This window comes from Crocodylus porosus, unplaced genomic scaffold, assembly GCF_001723895.1.
Source record: "Crocodylus porosus isolate Cpor-Errol unplaced genomic scaffold, CroPor_comp1, whole genome shotgun sequence".
NCBI lineage: Eukaryota > Metazoa > Chordata > Crocodylia > Crocodylidae > Crocodylus > Crocodylus porosus.
The window spans coordinates 277429-300182 of record NW_017728909.1 but is presented as its reverse complement, the minus strand read 5'-3'; positions in this window follow the sequence as shown (position 1 = coordinate 300182).

Genomic DNA, 22754 nt, shown 5'->3' with positions numbered 1-22754 from the left:
ATGCTGCCTCAGCCAATTCCCTGGTGAACTCCTAGATATGGGTTTAGGGTTCTCTGGCTAAACCTCACTTCTTAAGCTACTCTTATTCAATTTTAATGCATATTTTTAAATTGGCAATGAGAGGATAGGAAAATGAAAGACGAAACAGAAGCAGTGTGGTGTTAGTAACAACAAGGCATTAATATCTTTAGAATATTTTTTTTCATTCTAGTGGTGATCTGAAATCAGAAAGAACTGCAGAGACACAGCGCTTCTCAGGATGTAGTTCAGACTGAACAGTGGATAATGGAAATTGTGCTGGCATGAAATGCAGAGAAACTTTTTACCCCATGCTACTCATCCACATGGGCATGAATGACATGGCCAGGAGTAATCCGGACCAGGTCATGAGTGACTACAGGGCTCTGGGAGCTGGGCTCAAGGGGTTGGCGGTGCAGGTAGCCTTTTCATCTGTGCTCCCAGTTACAAGCTATGGACCTAGGAGGGAAGGACGTGTTGAAGAAGTAAACTGACAACTCCGGCCTGTGGTGCTACTGAGAGGACTTTGGTTTATTTGACCACAGCGCACAGTTCAGGGAGAAAGGACTCCTAGGAAGGGACAGCATCTACCTCACACGGAGAGGTTCCTGTTCTCAGCCAGGATGGCCAATCTTCTACATAGGGCTTTAAGATTGCTGGGGGACAGGGAAGCACTGACTAGATCACGCCTAGGGACTGGTGCACAAGAAAGCTCCAAAGTTGAGGACACTAGAATAACTACTCTTGCAAGAGCTGAGGGATTGTTCTCCCTCAGTGTGACAGGAAACTGAGGGTCTCAACTGGAGGACTCAGATGCTTGTACTCTAATGCCAGGAGCATGGGGAACAAGCAGGAGGAGCTATCCCTCCTACTCTTCAATGGGCATTTATGATCTAGTAGGGATCACAGAGACCTGGTGGGACTCTTCACATGATTGGAACTATGGGCAACTGGTGCCTCCTGAGTCGGGGGCACTTGCCCCACCAGTGACCAGTCAGTGACTGGGGGGAGTCCCCCAGCTGATCCCGCTTGCACTGCTGGGCGCACTACTGACACTTCTGGGTGAGCATGATTGGCCATGGGGGGGATGGCAGGGATTGCTTCTCTTGACACCCCCACTCCCCAGCTGGCATTCTCAGGAGGGGCACCAGTGCTCTTGCCTGGCCTTCCTGCCCAGCAATGCTGGCTGCCAGGGTGCACCAGTGCTCTCAGGGCGTGCATGTGCACCCCCATGCACCTCCTAAACATTACCACTGATTGGAACGTAGCCCTGGATGGCTACACCCTGCACAGAAGAAACCAAGAAGGAAAGAAAGGTGGAGGTGTAGCTCCATGTGAGGAAGCAGTACACCTCCTTGGAGGCAAACATCAACTGCAAAGAAGAGCAGCTCAACCCTCTGGGTCAAACTGGGTGGGGGAAGGAAGAAGGGGGCAGTGGGAGAGACCTAACTGTAGGTGTATACTACAGACCACTAAACCAGGGGGAGGAGCTCGATCTGGAGTTCTCTCAAGAACAGGCAGAGACCGTGTGCACATGGGACATAGTCATCATGGACAACTTCAATTACCCAGACACTGCTTGGGAGAAACACTTGGCTAAGTTGGATTGGTCGTGTAGCTTCCTCACCTGTATCGAAGAATTCTACTTGGCTCAGGAACTGCGCAGGCCAACCAGAAGTAATGCTCTCCTAGACTTGGTCTTGGCCAAAGGAGACAGTCTGAGTGACTTGAACATGGAGAGTAGCCTGGGTGACAGCAACCACGAGATCATCATTTTTACTGTCTGTCACAAGGCAGGCATCAGCTACCAGAATTGAAGTTTTGGACTTCAAAAAAGTGAATTTCAACAGGCTCGAAGCAATAGAAGGGGAAGCACTGCAGGACTAGGGGCCAAAGGTAAAAGGAGTGCATGAAAAGTGATCATTCCTTAAGGACACGATCCTTGAAGCACAAAAGAAAATCTTTGCCATGCAGAGGAAAGGTACCAGAAGGGGCTGATAAGCCCACTCGGCTTAATAGGGATATCGTGGTCCTCTTGAAAAAGAAGAAAGAGGCATATAGACAATGAAAACTTGGAACAGTTCCTAAGGAGGACTATATAACAGTGGCCTGCATTTGTAGGGAAAAGATTAGAAAGGCAAAGGCAGCGATTGAATTTAAGCTAGCACCAGGATTCAAGGGCAATAAAAAGTCTTTCTTTAGGTATGTAGGGAACAGGAAAAAACCATATGGAAGCATGGGACCATTGCTTAACAACTCGGGACAGCTGGTTACCGACACTCAGAAGAAAACCGAACTCCTGAACGACTACTTTAGTTCGGTGAAATACTGAAACAAGGGGAAGGTCATGCTAGATAAGGTTCAGAATGGGCATGGTGGGAATGACCGCCTTCCTACTGTTGATGCTGAGCTGATGTGTGATCAGTTAGACACTTATAAATCAGCAGGACCAGATGAACTTCATCTAAGAGTGCTGAAGGCGCTGGTCAAAGGACCTCTGGTGAAACTCTTCCAAAACTCGTGGCACTTGGGGGAGGTCCCTGGAGACTGGAAGAAGGCCAGTGTTGTGCCCATCATCAAGAAAGGGAGGAGAGAGGACCCGGGCAACTATAAGCCAGTTAACCTAACTTCTATCCCAGGGAAAATTCTGGAAAAATTCATCAAGGAGTCTGTGTGGTACGCTTGCAGAAGGTAGGATTCTGAACGACAGCCAGCACGGCTTCATCACAGGCGGGTCTTGTCTTACCAATCTCATCTGCTTATATGACCGGGTATCTTGCCACCTGGATAAGAGAGAGGAGGTTGACATTATATACCTAGCCTTCCAAAAGGCCTTTGACCTGGTATCCCATGACTGTTTTTACAGGAAATTGGAGGACTGCAGGCTTAACTGCTCAACAGTTCAGTGGGTGGAAGCTGGCTGCGGGCTAGGACCCAGAGAGTTCTAATGAATGGATCTGTGTTGTCCTGGTGAGAAGTGGCCAGTGGTGTGCCACAGGGGTCCATGCTTGGCCCAGTGCTTTTCAACATCTCTATCAATGATTCGGATGTGGGGTTGAAGAGCTCACTGGCCAGCCAAGTTCACGAATTACACCAAGTTTATGAGAGAGTGTGGTCACACTTGAAGATAAGCCACAGATGCAGGTGGACCTAAATGGGCTAGCAAGTTGGGTAGATCCGAACCAGTCAAAGTTCAACATGGAGAAGTGTAAAGTTCTCCATCTAGGGATGACCAATCCCCAACCTACTTACAGGCTCAGTAGCACCAGACTGACTAGCACCACGACTGAAAGGGACCTAGGTGTAATAATGGACCATAGTATGAACATGAGCCGCCAATGCGACACTGTAGCCAGCAGGGCAAACAGTACACTGGTGTGCATCAATCGATGCATCTCAAGCAAAACCAAGGAGGCGTTTCTTCCACTTTACTCATTATTGGTGAGACTGCAGCTGGACTACTGCATCCAGTTCTGGTCATTGCGCTTCAACAAGGATGTGGACAAGCTTGAGAGAGTCCAGAGATGAGCCACCCGTATGATCAGAGACTTGCAAAGCAAGCCATATGAGGAAAAGCTGAGGGACTTGGGCCTCTTCAGCCTGAAAAAGAGAAGGCTGAAAGGGGACTTGAACTTGGTAGCAGCTTACTGCTACATCAGAGGAGTACAGCAGGGGCTTGATGAACAACTGTTCACTAGGGCACACTTGGGGAAACCCAGGAGTAACGGCCACAAACTCCTGAAAGACCATTTCAGGCTTAACTCTACGAAAAACTTCTTGACAGGCAGGGTGTCCAGACTGTGGAATAGGCTGCCTCCAGTGGTGGTGCAATCACCTACCCTGCAAATCTTCAAGAAGAGACTAGATGGTCACCTTGCTGAGGTCACCTGACCCTAGTTGTCTTTCCTGCCTAGTGCAGGGGGCTGGACTCGATGATCTTGTGAGGTCCCTTCCAGCCCCTTGCAATCTATGAAACAGTTACTTGCAGAATTTAGTCCCAGCAGTGTATTGTTGAAAAAAGACCACATGGGTGTTAAATGTGAAGCTTTGGTAATGTTTGCATTTTATACATTTTATAAGCCAATTAATTATTCATTTGCAAGCTACTTGCACAGTATGCTCATGATCCTGTATATATTTATGATGTTTAGGTGTAATATTTTAAAAGAAAAATGCCTTAACAAACTGCATTGTCGGGATCCTCACTGACAGAACACCATTATACCTGCAGGCTAAAGCTGGTAGTTTCAAAGGAGCCAAAATATCCAAATCCTATTGAAAAATTCATGCAATTAGGGTACCAAAAATCTTTTATGGTCCTTTGAGAATGTCATCCTGGGAGTCTGATCAAGAATACAACTGGGGAGCTTGGGGCTTTGGCCACTGGGTACTGAGGACATGTCTACCCTCCTCCATATCGTGCCTAACAGCAGAGTCAGGAAGCACATTCCAGTTGTATGCTCCTGCCGAGAAGTAAGACAGTGGAGTCGCCTTAGAGTGGTCCTGAGCATGTGCACGGATAAGTCTCAGGTCTGAGGTGTACTCACTGGTGTCCCTCTCGGGGACCTCAAAGTGGCTACCTGGCCTCCCTTTAGGAGCTGGCACGTGTGAAGTGGGAATGTGTGAGTGGGGTATGCTTCAAGGTATGGCTCCTGGGTGCAGAGCAGAGGCAGTGAGGACATGTCCTGAGTCTAGACAGACTGCTGAACTGTGGGGTTTTTTTGTTTTTGGTTTTGGTTTTTTTCAGCCAGCAGAGCTCAAAGCCAGCCCACTATTGTGATCCTTTTGCTGACTATCCTATGGACTGGCATTGGCAGCTGACTGTACACCTCCAAGTGAGGTAGTGTCATGGTGGCCAGTTGTGAAGCAAGGATGGGCTTTATTTTTAAGAGCAAAAATAAAAGAGACCTCGGGATACTTCAAAATGTTATAGAAACTTCTGTAAGGACAGGCTAACAGCCCCTCTTTGCTGACTCGCTCCTCATGCGGCAAAATGGCCAGATTCTGACACTTGGGTTTGACACTTTTGTAGAATTAGTCATAGTTTAGCGTAGCATCAGCCCAGCACCTAATGAGCATTATACTTTGAGATGCCTTTTTTTTTAAGGGCTTTTGCAGATGCAGAACTTGACTTGCCAAAAAGTCCAAATGTTATCAGTTCTTAAAGGCCTGCAGTGTATCTTTGGGGGATTCGTATGTCAGGCATATTTAGTTTAAAAAGGATTTTTATATAACTCTGACCTTTTCATTCTGTTAATATTACTTTCCTCAGAACACCTAGAGCACACATGTAGATGCCAGGCCCAGTACTGGATCTCTTAAAAACCTACTTTATTTTAAAACCTTTCTCAAATATTAGGGCAGTTCTTAAGAGTGAGGTTTCCTCTATTTGAATTTCAGATTATTATTAAAAGGTTATCTGTCTATCCTTCCACAAGAAATGGTGGGGATAATGGAGCAGAAAGAGAAACAACATTATATTATGGCAAGCAAATTGTATGCCAAAAGCGACCTACATTCTTAGGTTTCTAATACAAGCACTATGTACAGGTTAGGGGAAGTGAGGAGGAACTTGAAAAGCTTAATTTCCTCAACTATTACTGCCTTCCACCATATTTCATACAAAAACCAGCCTTTCGTTGTTCTTGTTTCTCCAATAGTAACTAAGGTCAGGTCTCAGTCTGTCTTCTGGATCCCCGAAAAACAGGAGGTAAAGCCGAGCAAAAGAATATGGGCCCGAATTATGCTACTAGGATGAAATTTCTCTCTCTGCAGAGGGTTTGTGCACCACTCCAGTCCCACTTGCATTGTACTATATGGACTTGACTAAAACTGAATGTGGTGCCTGCTCTTTCTACAGACCCTCTGCCCAAAGGTGAATTTCACCGCACATGAAGAGAGACAGAATTAGCATGCACAAAAATATACCAAGAGGGGAGAAGGGTTGGGAGAATGGGGGTATATGCATTTTGTGCCCCAAAACTCTTCCCAAATTAAAAAGAACTTTGCCTCTTCTTCAGACCCTACCTGCTTTTACAAGCAGTTCCCAATTCTTCAGATTGTTTGTTTGAATTTTGGTTTGCCAGTAGAAAAGAAATTAGTGCAAGCCCATTGCTCTGACAGAACTCTAGAGGCTTCTAAAACACTAGCAGAGAGTAAGACGCACTGGGGGGTAGGGGGGTGGAAATGCTGCCCTGTTCCCATCCAGGTTAGTAAGTTAATTCTGAGGTTGTGAAAATCCAAGACTTTTTTTACTTCAGACTAACCTGACTTTACTCTGGGATGAAGGGGAGAAGATATACAATATGCAGCCCTAAACGAGTGCAAGTCTCTTCACATGGCAATGAAGTTATCCTCTGGACAGTGATGAATAACGATGCAGTGGTGTAAGGTCCATCAGTCCACTCTGCTGGTCACGTGCATCCTGGGGAGCCATCTGCTCCATGCTACCTGTCTGCAATGGGCACAACTAACAGCTTGGCAGCGTGGGTTGTGTGTCCACTCTTTACTACAGAATAAATTTAGTCAAGTACTAACGTCAAGATTTACTCTGGATTTTAATCTCGTGTGTCTGTGCCTTGGAAAGCACTAGGTTATGAGGGAGGCAGGTGAGGAACCGAACCTTCTCTCCTTCGCCCAACCACAGCAGAATGAATGACTAGAAAGCTTTACAGGAAAATGGGAAGAGGAACAGGGACTCTTACTACCTTCTTCAAGGCCCTTTTCTAGAGCTGTTAAACACTTATTAAACTTCTCCCGTTCTGGGATATTGCCCCTTTTTCTGCAGGGACACTTCTGCCATGTGGGAAAGAACCCTAGAGGAGTATAGAAAATTGACTGGAAATCATAACCCAGCCTTCCCGAAGTGTCATCATTGACCAGGTAGTAAGAGATGCTGGTTAAAGGCTAAATCCTAATGTCTCTACTCAAAGCTAAATTATTCCTTACATGGGTCTGAGCAGGGAAGCAAAGAGATGGTGCAAAAAGACTCACCCTATACATAGGACTGGTGACACAACAGCAATCCTTGTGTTCGTGGGGCACAGGGACTTTGTCCTTCTTGCACCTCTGAAGGAAGAAATCACCCCAAAGGAAGCCATATTTATTCCCTTGCAGACTTTCACAAACCTTCTCTGAGCTCCCTAGGATGCAGGGGGAGGATTATGTCCATAGGACACCTAGAGCAGGGCATCTCTGCCCCATGGCGCTGCAGAAAGCACCTCAGTGTCTCTTTCTCCTGGGCCTGGGATTCAGGTCCATAACTCTGAACACTGGCAAAGACAGACAAGCTCAGTGACTGTAAGCCCCTCTGAGAGCAAGGTCCAGGAGAAGGTGAGCCCACTAGAGAGCACCAATCTGATAAATACACCCTAATTTGCTTTTCAATTTTACCAGGAAACTCTGAGAGGTGATAAGGCCAGGCATGGATAATGGGCCTTGCTCCGGTCTTTTCATCTTCCTTATCCAACCTTCTGATTCCTACTTAGAAGGAGGGAGGAGGGGGGCAAAAAGAAAAGTTGAGTAATAATGTGATTATTTGGAAAAAATAAACTGTACTTTGTATCCAGAGATGTCTCTCTTAATGTGATTTTCCAGAAGGCTTTATCCAGTTTGCTTATTTCATGTTCTTCAGTCCAAGTAATTTGTATGCACTGATTCAAATATTTTTATGGTGACAGAGAAGTGCTACATTTATAAGCAGAGATCTGCTTGGTCATTGGCTAACACTATCATTGCACTACAGGGCAGAGTAATATTCTAGGCCAAGAGCAACAATATTTTCTGTATTAAGTGACTGTCACTTTCTCAAAGTTAAAATGCAGAGTAGCTCCAGATAAATGCAATTCAGCTGTAATTGAGGAGTTAATTTCTCAAAATATTGCTTGATAGCTCCACATTTCCATCTCATTGCTGTTAGGGAATGAACAATGCCCTTCTTTGTATGCAAAGCAACAGTCCTTCATCAAGCAATTCCAGAAGTATTGCTGACATTTTACATCAGGCCAATCTGTTTCCCTCCATGTCATGCAGAGAGACCATATCCACTCTAGTAATGGTTGGGGATTTGCATATGTGCATAAAAGTTGGGGAATAAGCAGCATCAAAAGACTAAAACCAAAAACTAGAGGTCAAAGTCCTCTCTGGAGTAACTCTGTTGGCATTAGCACACAGGGACCATTGTTTCTCATGGGTGGGTTTGTTGTTTTTTTTTTTTTTTTTACAACCCTTGGCACAATGGGGTTTTAGTGAAGACTTTCAAGTGTCACTGTGGAAAATTATTTTAACCTTGTTTTAGGTCAATAAGTAATTTGGCCCAAGTTCTTCAAAATGAATTAAGCAAATAACAAAATCACATCCCAGCCTAAATGCCTATCAGGCCAACATGGTTAAGACAATTTTGTTTTTAATAGCCAACAATATATAGAGTCATCTGATGGCAGAGCAAATTCTATCATGTCTAGCCACCTTTAACTCTGATCTTGCCCATCTATAGCAAGATACCTGTCTTCAGTATAAGTCTGCAGGGGGAGGGGCAAGGTTTGCCTTATTCCAGAGGCCTGCATGCCTATTTGAGCTCTCTCTTACATAGCATGCAGGGTCTAGCCCATGCTATGGACAAACTACTTGATTACTGAACTTCCATTCTTCAATACTGCCTTCATTGTGTAGGTGTTTTTTGGGCCTGATCCAGAACTGACTGAGGTCAGTAGAACATTCTCACTAGGCTTTACCTGTATCTACAAATTCCTCTTTGCCTTCTCCTGTTCCACTAAAGGAAGAGCTGTGCTGCATCAGCCTTTAACACTTCATCGTAAATCTTGCCACGGGTGACTATTGCAACACTGGGAGCACTGGAATAGTTCAAGACATCTTATCAGGATGAAAGGGAACTTAAAACCCCAGAAACTGCCAATACCTTTTCCCCCCCCCCCTCCCCCTTCTTTCATGCCCACTGGAACTAACCTAGTGGTAAAAAGAGTAGCCCTTATTTCCCTTAGAAATTTTAATGAAGGGTCAGTCAGAGGGTGATAATGGAATTGTGTGGTCTGTTCCCTCAGATAATTGTGGAAGTTTTTTGACATCCCCCCCATGCTGTTGATAAAGCTAGTAACTGGATTTGCTGAAGTAGCTCAAGAAGAGGTAAATTGCTGATAGGTTATTCCATGATCTATAACTGACATGTAAAGAAAAGCAGTCCCATGGGAGGGGAAGTTACCTGGATGATGAACAAGACCCACAGCAATGGAATAAGTAGCCTAAGGGGACTAATTGGAAGTCTTATTCATTAATCCCTCACAGTTGAAGACAATTGTTTTCCACAACTGTCTTATCTGTGCATCTGAAGATGGTTCACGAGGCTCAGCTGGCAGATTCTGTGGCAACTCAGGCATGTGTTTCCACGTGGGGTGGGTGGCTTCAGATTCTTGACTCGGTCTGTGACGCACTGATTCTGCCTCTTCCACTTCTCCATCTCCTGTTGTCGTGAGGTTTCAGGGTACTGAGACCCTTGCAGCAGACTCTCTTCCTCCATTTGGGGCAGTCCTTGGTGATAGTCTCCTATGAGTTTGATGTCAAAGTTGCATTTTTTTCAAGTTGGCCTCGAGGACATCCTTGAAGTCTTTTCTTTGCCCTTTTGAACATATACCTTGATTGAGCTGAAGAATAAAATTTGTTTCAGGAGTCTGGAGTCAGACATCTAGATGACTTGGCCAGCCTAGCAAAGTTGATGTCGGATGATCGTTGTCTCAATGCTCATGGTGTTTGCTTGTGAGAGGACACTGACATTGGTGTGTCTATCTTCCCACTGGATCTGAAGGATTTTCCACGGGCAACGTTGATGGTACTTCTCCGATTACTTGAAGTGTCTCCTATACTCTGTCCACACCTTGGGTCCATACAGTAAGATGGGGATCATGACTGCTTGATAAACCACGAGCTTGGTTTTGGATCTGACATCGCAATATTTTAACACCCATTTCTTCAGGCGTCCAAAGGCTGTACTGGCATATTTGAGGCTATGTTGGATTTCTTCATGAATTGTCAGCCTTCTGAGAGAGGGGTTTTCAGAGGTACAGAAAATACTCAACGTTTCCCAGTCTCACCATGAATCTGAATTACTGAAGCCTGGGACCGCTCATTAAGAGTTTGTTTGATGGAGGATCTTAGCCTTCTGAATGTTAAGCATCAGTCCCATTTTATGTTATGTCTTGGTAAAGATGTTGACAATTGCCTGAAGGTCTACTTCCAAGCGAGCACAGACTATGGCATCATCAGTGTACCGGAGCTTGATGATTTGAAGTTGGGGAGGTCTTGGTTTTGGCACAAAGCCAGCTCAGATTTAAACAGCTTACCATCCATTTGGGAGTTTAGCTCCACTCTGACTGGTGGCTTGTTTGTGGTCAGGTGTAGCATCACTGTAAGGAGCATCAAGAAGAGTATTTGAGCAATGACTCGGCCTTGCCTTACCCCATCTTAACCTTAAAGGGATCTGTAATAGATCCATTACTGAGAACCATTGCTCACATACCATAATGGAGCAGGCAAAGAATAGTGACAAATTTCAGTGGGCTAGAGTCAGAAGGGACCTCAACAGATCATCGAGTCCAACCCCCTGCCCAAGGCAGGAAAAAGTGCTTGGGTCATGTGACCCCAGCTAGGTGCTTGTCCAGCCTCCTCTTGAAGACCCCCAAGGTAGGGGAGAGCATCACCTCCCTTGGAAGCCCGTTCCAGATTCTGGCAGCCCTTGCTGTGAAGAAGTTCTTTCTAATGTCCAGCTTAAACCTACTCTCCATCAGCTTGTGGCAGTTGTTCCTGCTTATTCCAAGGGGTGCTCTGGTAAACAGCATCTCCTATTTCCTGCTGCCCCCCTCCCACCTTTCCTCTGGGTGAACTTGTATACAGCCACAAGATTTCCACCCCCTCCCACCACCCCCAGTAAAATACCCGGTGAAATCGATGAGTGTTTTCCCTAAACTCCAGTGAGCTTTAGATGAGCTTCCAAAGGAAGCAAGTGGATTAAAGAAAGGAAGAATAGCTACTTCACAGAAAGTCACATTCTTATGGCGATTAGTAAATGTGGAAAATATACCAGCTCTTTCTGTAAGCACTGAGGCAGAGACTTTATCCAGGACAAGCCCTCTCAGCACCTTTCCCTCACTAATTACTTTAACTGCATGGCCTCCTGCTTATGCTACGGTATCACAAAACCCTGGACCACTTAGTTGCCAGAAAACTGCTTTATTAATTTCTAATATTAAACATGCAGAACATAAACTGAATCCTCTGGGACGTGATGAATTGCTGTGAAACAAAACGTACAGGTTTCAGTAGGAAGCAGAATTCCCTCTGACGCTCTGTGTGCGCAACTTAGCAGAGCGCATAGACCAGGGTAGGCAAAATGTGGCACGCCAGGCCATTCTATCTGACTCGTGGGTCCCCTAAAAAATTTAGAAAATTTAATATACATCTGCCTGTCATGTGGCCCTCAATGGCTTGCCAAAACTCAGTAAGTGGCCCTCTGCCTGAACTAATTGCCTGCCCCTGGCATGGATTCTTTTTTAAACTTAGAGGCACTGTCAAGTCCATGGAGCCCATTCCAGTGAATTTAGGAAATAGCGTGTTTTTTGCATATTGAAGCATGAACTTGCATGCATATAATCTGGGTAGCTAATGAACTAACCAGTTCGCAGGTGTGGAAAGTGGCTATTTTCATGTGCAAAACTTCGGAAGCTAATAAGCTGATTTTGGAAAATGTGGCCGTATATAATATTCTTATTCTGAGATCTGAGAACCACAATGGTGCCAGAGGTTATCCATATCAGATAGAGTGTGTGTGGGTGGTAAGATGCAGGGAGCTGCCTGAAAATAGAGCCCCATAGAGGTATTTTCTAGTATTTATATCAACCAGTGCAGACTGTCTGTTGCAAGCAAAGGTTGCATTCCAGTGAAGTAGATGCAGGAGCGTTATTGCTGTTGTTAATATCAGAATGCGAGCCACTGAGCAGAATGGATAGTTTTTTAGTTAAGGCATAGGACTGAACAAGCCAGGAGATATAGCTTCAGTTAACTACCTCTGCCATTGGGTTCCTTGGTATTTGTGAAATATGTTGAGCCTCTCCAAAGGTGAAAGCATAATAATAATAATAATATATTTTTATCTAGGTGCCCCTGAAATATAATCAGCCTGGCACAAGATGACATAGTCCTTGAAACTAACATGTGACTTTCGTTTGCTCCTCAGTTACGCTACTGTTTAGGACTGTGTATTTATTGTAACCAGTATTGTTCAAGGGACAGGGCCCCCCTAAAGGAAAGTGCCATTGCTATGGACACAGCAAATCTTCTTTGCTCGTGCTAAGGGTGTGTGTGTGTGTGTGTGTGTGTGTGTGTTTTACTACTCGCATGTGTCCTACTACTCACTTTGACACCAGTTGTAGGAGGCACATTAAACGAGAAATCATTTTGGGCTCTGTTAAGGACCTGGCTCTTGTAGAAACAAAAAAACAGAAGAGTGTGTAAGGGATTTATTTGGTTTTATTTGAAAATAATGTAAAAATGGAAGCAGTCTGGATGGCCTTGCAAGTAGTGCAGTCAGAGTAGACGGTGAGTAGGGTTTTTTGTTCATTTGGTTGGTTTTTGTCTTGGTCGGTAAGAAAGTTTTAATCGTCTGGGTTTTTTCCAATCAAAACTGTACAAGTGAACTTGTCTCAGCACGTCAGCTCAGTCTTCCTCAGGCTGATAGGAGAGAGATACAAAGAATATCAATGCTGTATTAAGAGGTATTAAGTTAAAAACGAGATGGAGAAACTGAAGGTGTAGAGAAGGATGCAATCTGCAAGAACTGTTAGCAGAAAGGACAAGCTAAGGCAGGATCTGACATAAACAAATGTAAATGACAATTAGTGGAGACCAAGAGCAATTAAGTTAAGGAGCTGATTACACTGCATGTCAGGCAATGTTTTGAATGAAGTATGTGGTAGATAACCAGAGATGCTTTCTCGTCTCTGCATAATTCTAGAGGGATTATCTGCTTTGCCAAAGCAGTAAGCAATACGTCTTGATTTAAAGCAGTGATCAGTTAAAAGGCACATTTATACGCAAGCCACCGAGGCTGTGAGTTGATGCAGGCAATAGAGACACGATAAAGACATATGAAAATAAAGTATTTTTAATTAAAACTTTAGAATAATATTTCCTAATTAAAACTGGATAATAATGAAAAGTGTATCTGTTTTTTTCCTCCCTAGGGAAATTAAAATATTATTACAGGAAAAATTAGCTTATTGACAAAATAGAAATATTGCAATGAGGGTAGGTAACATTTTGCTTAAGCTGGTGGGCATGACAGACATCCTTCTGTCAGGCTGAATGAAAGAAGTGCATTGGGCTCCTTTGCAGAACATGGCTGTATGCAAAGGCTAAACTGAGGAAGAGAGGCATTTTGCTAGGAACTGAATGAAAACACAGAAGGCTGGATAGTGTATGCTGTTCAGATGAAAGTTTGTTTGGAGAAGGAGGGGAATCTGTAAAAAGACAGGCAGCTGGAAGTAGCAAAAATAAGAGGAGATAGCTAGAAAAGCCCTGAGAGTGAACCTAGAAAGCAGGAAGGCTCCCTGGGTAGAGTGCTGGTTCAAAAGAGGCTTACACCTATGAGTGAAGGAATGGTCTGCTGTCATTTGAATCCCACTGGCCTTGGAGAAATAGGACCTGGCAGAGAAGATACCACTACAAGGGTAGTTTTCAGCCCAGGTGGTTTTACTTACTTGGAAGGGGAGATGCCATTCTTCTTGGCCTTGCATTACTTGGTATAGTTAAAGGGTGGAGACCTACTCACTGCATTGTGAGCATGCACCCCTGCAAGAGTCTACCAGTACCTTTGCAGTCTACTAAATGCAAGGATCCTAGCTACACAATTTATGCAGAATTGCACTTGGGCTTTCCCTCTAGCTTGCTGCTTTGGCCTTTTGGCTAGGGGCATCTGAACTCTGGGACTTGCATGTAGGACGCCTGCCATAGGTTTGAGAGTGTATGGCAGGCATAGCCTGTAGCACCATACAGACTTGAATGATTGAGCTCTGCTCGGGCAATAGAATTCAGAGCTGATTTGGCTGATTTTGCCTGAGACATAAAGTTTAAAAAAAGAGACAGAGAGAAGTAGGCCTTTCTGTACATTTCCTGTAGAGGAACAGAACTGCATGAAAAAGCCCAAAGAAGCCTGACTGCATCTTTAGCTTCTTCTAAGAGAAACAGCCTGCAAAACCAGGTCTAGGATGGGTATGCAGTTGTCATGTAGCCATTCTTGCTAGGAAGCGACTCCATGGGGACTGTAATTGGGGACTAGAGGGACTGGGTGCTCAGCTCCCTTTTCTTTTTCTTTTTTTGTAATTTAGCATTTAGTCTGTTTTGGTTGGTTTTTGCTTCAACCTTTCTTTTTCTTCCTCCTCCTTACTGTTTTGGGGGTCCTCTACTAACATTCAACTCAGATTTATTTAAATCATTGCTTGACCCGAGGGACATATTTAAAGAAGCAGTTTTTCAGCTTAGTGCAGCTGAACTTTCGTAGCTCATGGGATAAAATAAGACAATCATTCATTGCTTCAGACTGGATAATAATCTTTACTTGCTTACAGGAGGGAGAGTTTTTGGGGGCAATAGATATCAGCAGACATGCTAATAGACCACTTCTGCTGGGCAAAGGAATTATCACAACAATCACAATACTTCTAAGCGCTTCCAGGTAGGCACCCAAAAACAGAGGCAACCAAAATGTGTAGATGCTTTTATAGAACCACTGTTAGGGCCATAGATCTGCCTATAGATGTTATCCTGATGTCTGCAAATGTTCTGCATGTGAAATGTGGATAAAATACAGCTGTCAAGTCAGTGAAAAAGGAAAGTAATCTAAACCAGTCACTGACATTAAAAAGAACAAACTAGACTCTGCCTCTGCAGCCTGAGGCAGAAAAGGAAACCCCTTAATATTTCCCTACTCCTCAATGCACATAATCTGATATCAGCTTAATTGAGTCCGGGCTACATCCCAAACAATCATCAAGTAAATCCTCCCCAGTCCTTAATTCAGCTTTACGCACTGTAGTACGGTAGTGGTGGACAGAAGTTGAACGTGTTTTAAATTAGGAGGTAGGTGAAATTGTTTTGACAGCATATAACTATTAAAACTGACTCTCTGTGTATTCATTTATGTCTTCTGAGCCAGATAGAAGTATCCTGTGATGCCAAGACAAGCTTCTTTGGGTAGATGTGATATCTTTTATTAGACCAACTTAAGTAGTTGGAAAACATCACTTGTAAGCTTTTGAGTACAACTACCCTTCTTCAGGCATAGGGAATCTCTGCTGTGCTGAGATCTCTAAGGAGTGAAAGAAGCTAAAATTGTGACAGGAGGTCAGTGGGAAAGTAAATAGGAAAACAAAGGGTAGAGAAGGAAAGGGAGAAGGAGAAAAGGAGAGGGAAATAATGCCATAGATAAGTAAGGGAGACTCCACTATAGTTGAGCTCTCCAAGGTAGAAAAGAGGCAATCTGTGAAAAAGTAAATAGCTGGAAATTAGGAAGACAAAGGGTAGAAAAGGAGGTGGGGGGTATAAATGGTAAGGTCAGGCAGGGACCTGGTAAATCAGATGTCAGTCAGGTTGTAATGTGTTATAAATCCAATGTCTATACTGAGTCCATGATTTTTTGTATCCAGTAGATATATGAAGTGAAGTTTGTAAGCTCATCTATGAAAGGTGTTTTGTAAGTTCCCTTTGAGGATTAGAAATGAGAGCTCGGAGATGGAGACTAGGGACAGACATTCAAAAAGCCTGAGCCTGAATTTATTCAATTTTTGCAGGTTAGTCTAACCTGCAAAGCTTAAACCAATTTGGAGGTAGATAGACATTCCTTTTTCATTCCAGAAATGCTGGCACATGCCTGCAGTGGCTCAGGCTAGAAGCCGTGGGTGAGGGGCACTAGAACAGCCCTCCCTTCCCTTCCACAGTTCTGAGCTGGGGGGCAGGGGTGGCCAGGCCCAGGCAGAATGCTCTGATTAGGGTGGGGTTCCCCACCCTTGCTGGTCAGTGAGGGAGCCAGCAGGGAGTTAGACAGTGACCATTTATTATTCCATCAGAAAACAAAAGCCTCTCTCATTAGGTCAAGCTCTACTTAAACAACTGTTTCCAAGGAAGGAACAGAGGGGTATTACCAGCTACCTGTTGATTAGCTCCAGAGACCAAAGCTGCCACTGTGCTGTCTGCCTTTATCCTGTCTCCCACAGCACCACCCCTAGCCCGAATGTGGTCTGCTAGCTAATGCTGAGAGGTGCCTGTATAAGGCAGAGTAGGGAAATCCCTGCTTCAGCAGGGAATGGTAAGGGAGGAGAGGGGGTAGAAAGAGAAAGCCAGGCAGATGCTGCTGTGCCTGCGGTCTTTGCCAGAGCTGCAGCCAGGGAACAGAGGGAGGGGCCAGCTCTGTTTTGGAGCAGAAAGCCCCGCCTAGTCCAGACAGCATGCTGGGATGCTGGGGGACTCTGATTTAGCTTAAACCAGGAAGGGGTCTGGGACAGACATTGCATAAACCGGTTTGACCGGTTAAGTCTGATACTATATTCAACCAGGTTTATCTCAGACCAGTTTCATCCATTTTCAAACTGGTTTATGTACACTGACCATCTAGTCTGTTACTGGTTTAAACCAGTTTCTAATCACTTCAACTGGTTTATGTGTAATGTCTATTCCTAGCCAGAGGGATTGTCTTCTGAGAAATGTGCCCCCACAGGTAATTGGATATTTTTGTCTTTGGATTTTTGGTGTGTGTTTATTCTGGTGCACAGATGTTGATTGGTGTCTCCTATGTATTTTCTATCAGGGCATTTGGTGCACTGGATGAGATATATAACATTTCTGGAGGTGCAGGTGTAAGATCCAAGAATGGTGTTGGTTCTGTTGCAGGGTGTAGGAATTGTGGGAGTGGTGGAAATGTGCTGGCAGGTTTTGCATTTCTTGTCCTGGCATGGTCTGGATCCATTAGGTGTGGCTTGGGTCATAGGGAGCTTGCTTCTGATGAGGTTAGCAAGGTTTGGTGCTTGTTTAAAGGGTAGTATGAGTGGTTCTGGAAAGATCTCCTTAAGAGCTGGGTCGTCTTCTAGTATGGGTTGCAGTTGTTTGAGCATTTTGCGAGTAGGCTCTAGGGAAGGGTGATAATGCCATAACTAATGGTGTGCGATTTGTGGGGATTTTCTTTTTTACTGCAGCAAATCTTTGCATGGTATCCAGGTAGCTCTTTCAAAAGTACAGTCTCTCTCTTGTGATGCCAAAGTTCCTGCCCAGTTCATAAAGCAATGAACTGGACAGGAATTACAAGGGACCTGATCTTGCATTAATGATACATTGCTGCAATATCACCCAGTTCCTCCCACTGATAGCAGTAGGAGCAAGGATTAGAAGACGTGGTAAATGCGTGCTTCAGTTTGCATGCTGCACACTTAAAACCTTATCTTCTAAAATAGATGCATTCACCTCTTTTAGCTCCATTCTTCTAAAATAACAGGAACAGTTTACTTCCACTCACAGTGAAAGGATTAAGCATTAGTGCTCAACTTTTTTTGGCATACAGGTGTAAAATGCATTCACATTTGAAACCATACATGCCAGGGACTGGAGGATGAAAATCACCATGTGTTATTGGTACAAGCTATTTCCTGTTGCTTTGGACTGTGCTGTATATATTATCATCTGTTGGTGACTTCAGCATTAAAGCAGAATTGTTTGAAATGCTTTTGAAAAGATGCTTAGTGGAGAAATCAGCAATTATGAAGGTTGTTTTCTTTTGCTTGCAGCCATGAGGCTGTAAATGGGGTTTGTATAGCTTTCCCTGTTAACCTACATTTTTCAGTTCAGATGCAAGCTGCTGGCTAATAGAACTTGAACACCTTTCTTGCAAGCAAATACTTGGGAGTCCAAATATTGAAGTATTTGATGTATAGGTAGCAATAATGCTTGGATGTTTGCAAAGGCCACTATGTAACAAGGCAGACAGAATGGAAGAAGCTATATAGTTGGGTATATTAAAAAAAAAAAAGAATGATTTGCTAGCTGTGGAGTTCAGAAAGTTCTACTCTGCAAATATTGAAGTCAAATAACTACAGAATGTGTAACCTTCAGTAATCCAAAACCATGAGCCTCTTGTGAGTAAAATAACAAACAAAGCCACAGATGAAAGCGTGGAAGCGTCGTAGCATCTTGGTAAGAAGGAAGAAGGAAAACTTTTCTAACATGATCCCCTTGATTCACTAAGAACAACGTGAAATCAGAAATATTTTCTGAAGTCTACTTGGGAAAACTAATTATAAGCAGACAATTTGGCAGTGACACTGCCTCAAACCTGGTTTCATATTTAGGTGTGACTTCTGTACTTCATATAGATGGATCCAGCACTTGTATGAGGAGAAATGAAGCAACTGAATTGTAATCCTTCTTTGACTGTTCCAAGTTACACTCCTAATTTTTTCCAAATTCTCTACACACTTTTCATCCCAGCTCACTACTCAGTAGTTCAGCCTGCTTAGGAATTTCTACAAGGAGCTTCTCTTTACTTATGCTGCTATACTATTGCATCCTCTCTCTAAGTTACTGTGGCTTCTTCCCTTAGATTTTTGTGTTGAACCAAGCTCCAGCCTATCAGGTCTTCAAACTGATTAACAATAGATTTTGTATACAAAAGGGCAAAGAATTCCTTTGAAGCCTATCTCACTAAATTCCCAGGCAATTCTTGCAAGGCAAGTGAGAGAGATTTTGATTTTTCTCTTCCTTTTAACCCATCTCTGAGCAAGAAGCAGGAGTGGATAGCCACATCTTTCACAAATAACATCTTTATATGCTCGGAGTTCTTTGTGAAGGATTACATAGGAATAATAATACCCAGTAGTATCAACCTGCTGTTACAGCCACTTACACCTCATGCTCATGTTTGAACCAGCTGTAAATGAATCGCTGGTCATTTGGGTTGGAGAGCTGGAGATGATGCTAACCATGTCACTCCCTATGGGCTGCTAGGTTTGGGAGGACCTTTAACCTTTCTCATATGAACACACTACTGAGGTCAGACTAGTTGCAACTCCTCAACTTCAGCAAAACTGGCACAGAGCAAGAGTCTGCAAGTCAGACTGAGCACACAATGGTGTCTAAAACTGTGCCCTTGCTTTGTATCACCTCAACTCTGCAGCTGAGCTGTGCAGAGAGGGTTTCCCATTGCTGAGTCGAGCAAACTTTAATTTATTCTGGGCTCCAAGAAAAACACAGCTAGCTGTCAACTAGCAGAGGGTCATCCTCTCTATGCCTTCCTCTGTTCAGTGGTTCTCAAACTTTTTAGATGCAAGCACCCTTTGGAAAGTGCCAGCTCTTAGTTTTAACTCCCTTTTTGCCTACAGAAAAAATAATAGAGCAGTTTTTCTGTTGTAAAAAACTCAGAGCACAGCTATGTGTTTTTTATTTGAAATCTTGGGGTTTATCTTGTGAATTGCATTTGTAAATCCTAGCATTGGGTGGTTACCTTCAAAGAATCTCGGGGCATCCCAGGGTGCCATGGCACCTTGGTTGAGAGTCGCTGATCTATAACTTTCCCCCCTGTTATTGGAGCAGTTTGGGGCTGTGAAAAAGTCCCTGTATTTATATAGTTATGCTTCCTAGTACCAACCCTTCTTAAAACAGTTAAACCCACTGAAAAGCCAGGTTAGGCTAGTGGTTGACTTCAATGGAAGATATATATCCAAAACTCTTAGACGGGTTGAAAATCTCATATTGTATATAAAGATCTAATCACAGAATAGCAGGAAAAACACGAGTGTTTGACAACATTGAAAAACAGAAGGCCAAGCTGAGCCAAGGACTGCCAAGGACAATAAAACCTCACCATTTATTCACACCTGTTCTGCCTGAGCAAGGCAGCTTATTCAGAGGGGCCCTGCGCCTCAGTGCTGTTCTCAGGCTTTCTGTCCCGGGACAGCCTGTGAGCAAGACTGAGACAAGTGCTTTGGATCCCTTCATACTGTCTTCCTGCCTTATTTCTAGACTTGGATGACAAAGAAATGAATAGAGGCGCAGTTTTCTCTTGGCAGTTCTGGATTCAGGAGGGAGGTGATACAGACATGGTTAATATGTGCTAATTTTTATAATTAAATGTGAATTCAAAGTGATTGGCATTTAATTATAGACTCAGAAATAGTCTTATTGGAAGAGAATCTGGCTGTAATACATTAGATACCAGAGCAAAAACATGCCCCTTTTAATGGGTTTCTGCATTAAACGCACACAAGAATTTGTTATATCAATGTTGCAAAACAAATCTAAAACCCAAGAGATGGAGTGGCGGAAGACGTTTTGCAAATAGTAATATGAATTTCACAGAGTTTTAACCACCAATTAATTTGTGTAAAAATGCTCTAGAGTCCCTACCCCAAATGTTGCTCTGTTATACCAGTGTAAATCAGCATCTTAGAATTATTCTAGATTTACACTGGTATAAAAGAGAACAGAATTTGGCCCAATGTAAGTTTTAAAACAGCAGCTTTAAAATGAAGAAATGTAACTGGGAAATATGATTGCCTCTTTTGTTTTATTTTAGTTAAAGGTTGTGTCACCCTCCTCTTCCAGTTATATAAATATCAGGCATATGGGGAAATGTTTCTGAGAGACAGCTTCCATCCGAAAATGGGATTTAGCAATTATCAGTTTCCCAGCACTGAAAAGTTCTGCAGAAAGGATTTACAGGCTTATAAACCAACCAGGGCTCTAAATCAATCTTGCTGTGCGAGTCCAACAGCCATTCAATTAGGTAGTCATTGAAAACTGACTCATGAAGAGATTTTTGGAAACAGAAGAACAGATGAGGAATTACAGGGTCTTTTAACAGATTTTCTGCAAAATGAGAATCGGAAGGCAGCAGCTTACCCGCTAATAGGTGAAAACACAGAAACCTGAATCACTCAGAAGAAGCCTTTCATGACACGAGCAAGTCAGATTGTTGTGATATGAGCAGATCTCACAGAGGTGCCTAGGTTTTTATTAAATGTTTGCCAACTTTTTACTTTGGATCTTTTCTTGATTTCCTTTTTCTGATTCAACATGTTTTGGAAGATGTATGAAAAGCAAGTTGAGGCTACAAGCTGTTTTGATAACACATTCAACACAGAGACACCATGATTTGTCAGCTTCTCTTCTATTGATTATTTTCCCTGATCAAGTTGCCCCAAACACTCTTCTAACCTTTATTGTGTCATGTCTTCAAACTGATTAATAATAGGTTTTGTACACAAAAGGGCAAAGAATTTCTTTGAAGCCTGGGTATTATTAGGAAGCCTATTTCACTTAAATCCCAGGCAATTCTTGCAAGGCAAGTGAGAGAGATTTTGATTTTTCTCTTCCTGTTAACCTTTTGAAGGATGAGTCCCTCTGGAAGAGTGAAACTTCATTCATTCCAGAACCTTTTTCTTAATTCAGATCTTAACAATGTTTCCCAAATCCAGAAATCTTAGAGATGTCTTTGACATTGTCCTCCTACATCTTCCTTGTCTGCTTCCATGTCTCTCTTGCTTATTACTATAGTGGAATATTAAAGCTGCTATTTGGGGAGGGAAGAGAGAGGTAGGCTGTTCCCAATTGCTACCTGGCACAGCTGTCCTGCTGTGTACTCCGAGGTGGTTAGGAAAGAGTAATCTGCAGTCTAGGTTCTAGAGAGATGCTTGAAATCCTGTGAGAGCGCAGAGATCAGTGTGAAATCCATCTGGGGCATATTTAATCCTCTAAAAGGCAGTTGTCAAAAGCAAATATTACTAGGCAGGAAGCCAAGGATAATCTTTCAGTAACTATAAAAGTTAGACATTTTGAAATGCCTGTTGAGTCAGTTCCTTGTTACACTGCCCTTACAAACTGTCAGGACCTGGATCTCTTCCACAAACCATTCTTAATGCTGGCCCTTCAGATATGGGTAATGCGGTAGATCAACTTTAACAAAGATTTTCTTTTCCAAGCAGTTAAAGGGCATCAAAGGAGGAAGCAGGCTCAGGGATGGAAGGGTGAGGGGGATTTTTATCTTGGCTAGTCTGATGCTTATCTGCAGTCACTCCGGTGTAGCTGCTGATGGACTCATACTGGTGTTCCTAGGATGAGCTGTATTTTGTGAAGATTTTCGGTGCCGGGAAGTGATATTTTCTTACTGGGCAGGATTGGGCCTGCCAGTGAATTACAGATACTACCTGGACCAGATGGATTACAGTATGGAAATGTGCATCTTGGAGTTTGAGGGCCATGAACCACTTATGAGCCTGAAGAGAAATGAAGGAGCATGAAGAGGGGCCTGCCTCTGTAGCCAAGCTGTTAAAGCAGTTGGCGAGGAGGGTGGAGTTCGATATTCAGGCCCCTGCTCCAGCATTGTTTATGCATTTTATAAGACTATCACAAAAGAAAGAAATAACCTGACATCATGGATTGGAACCCAGAACTGTCTCTCTTTCCAGGAGTGCTGTAACCAGGTTACAGGGTTACAAGGGTGGGCGGACGAGAACAGGATGGTTTCAACACAGACAAGTGCAAGGTGATGCACCTTGAGAGGAACAACCGGCACCATACCTACACGTTAGGGAACTCCCCTCTTGTCAGCACGGAGGCGGAAAAGGATCTGGGGGTCATCATTGACTCCAAGATGAACATGGGCCGGCAGTGTGGGGAGGCAGTCAGGAAAGCTA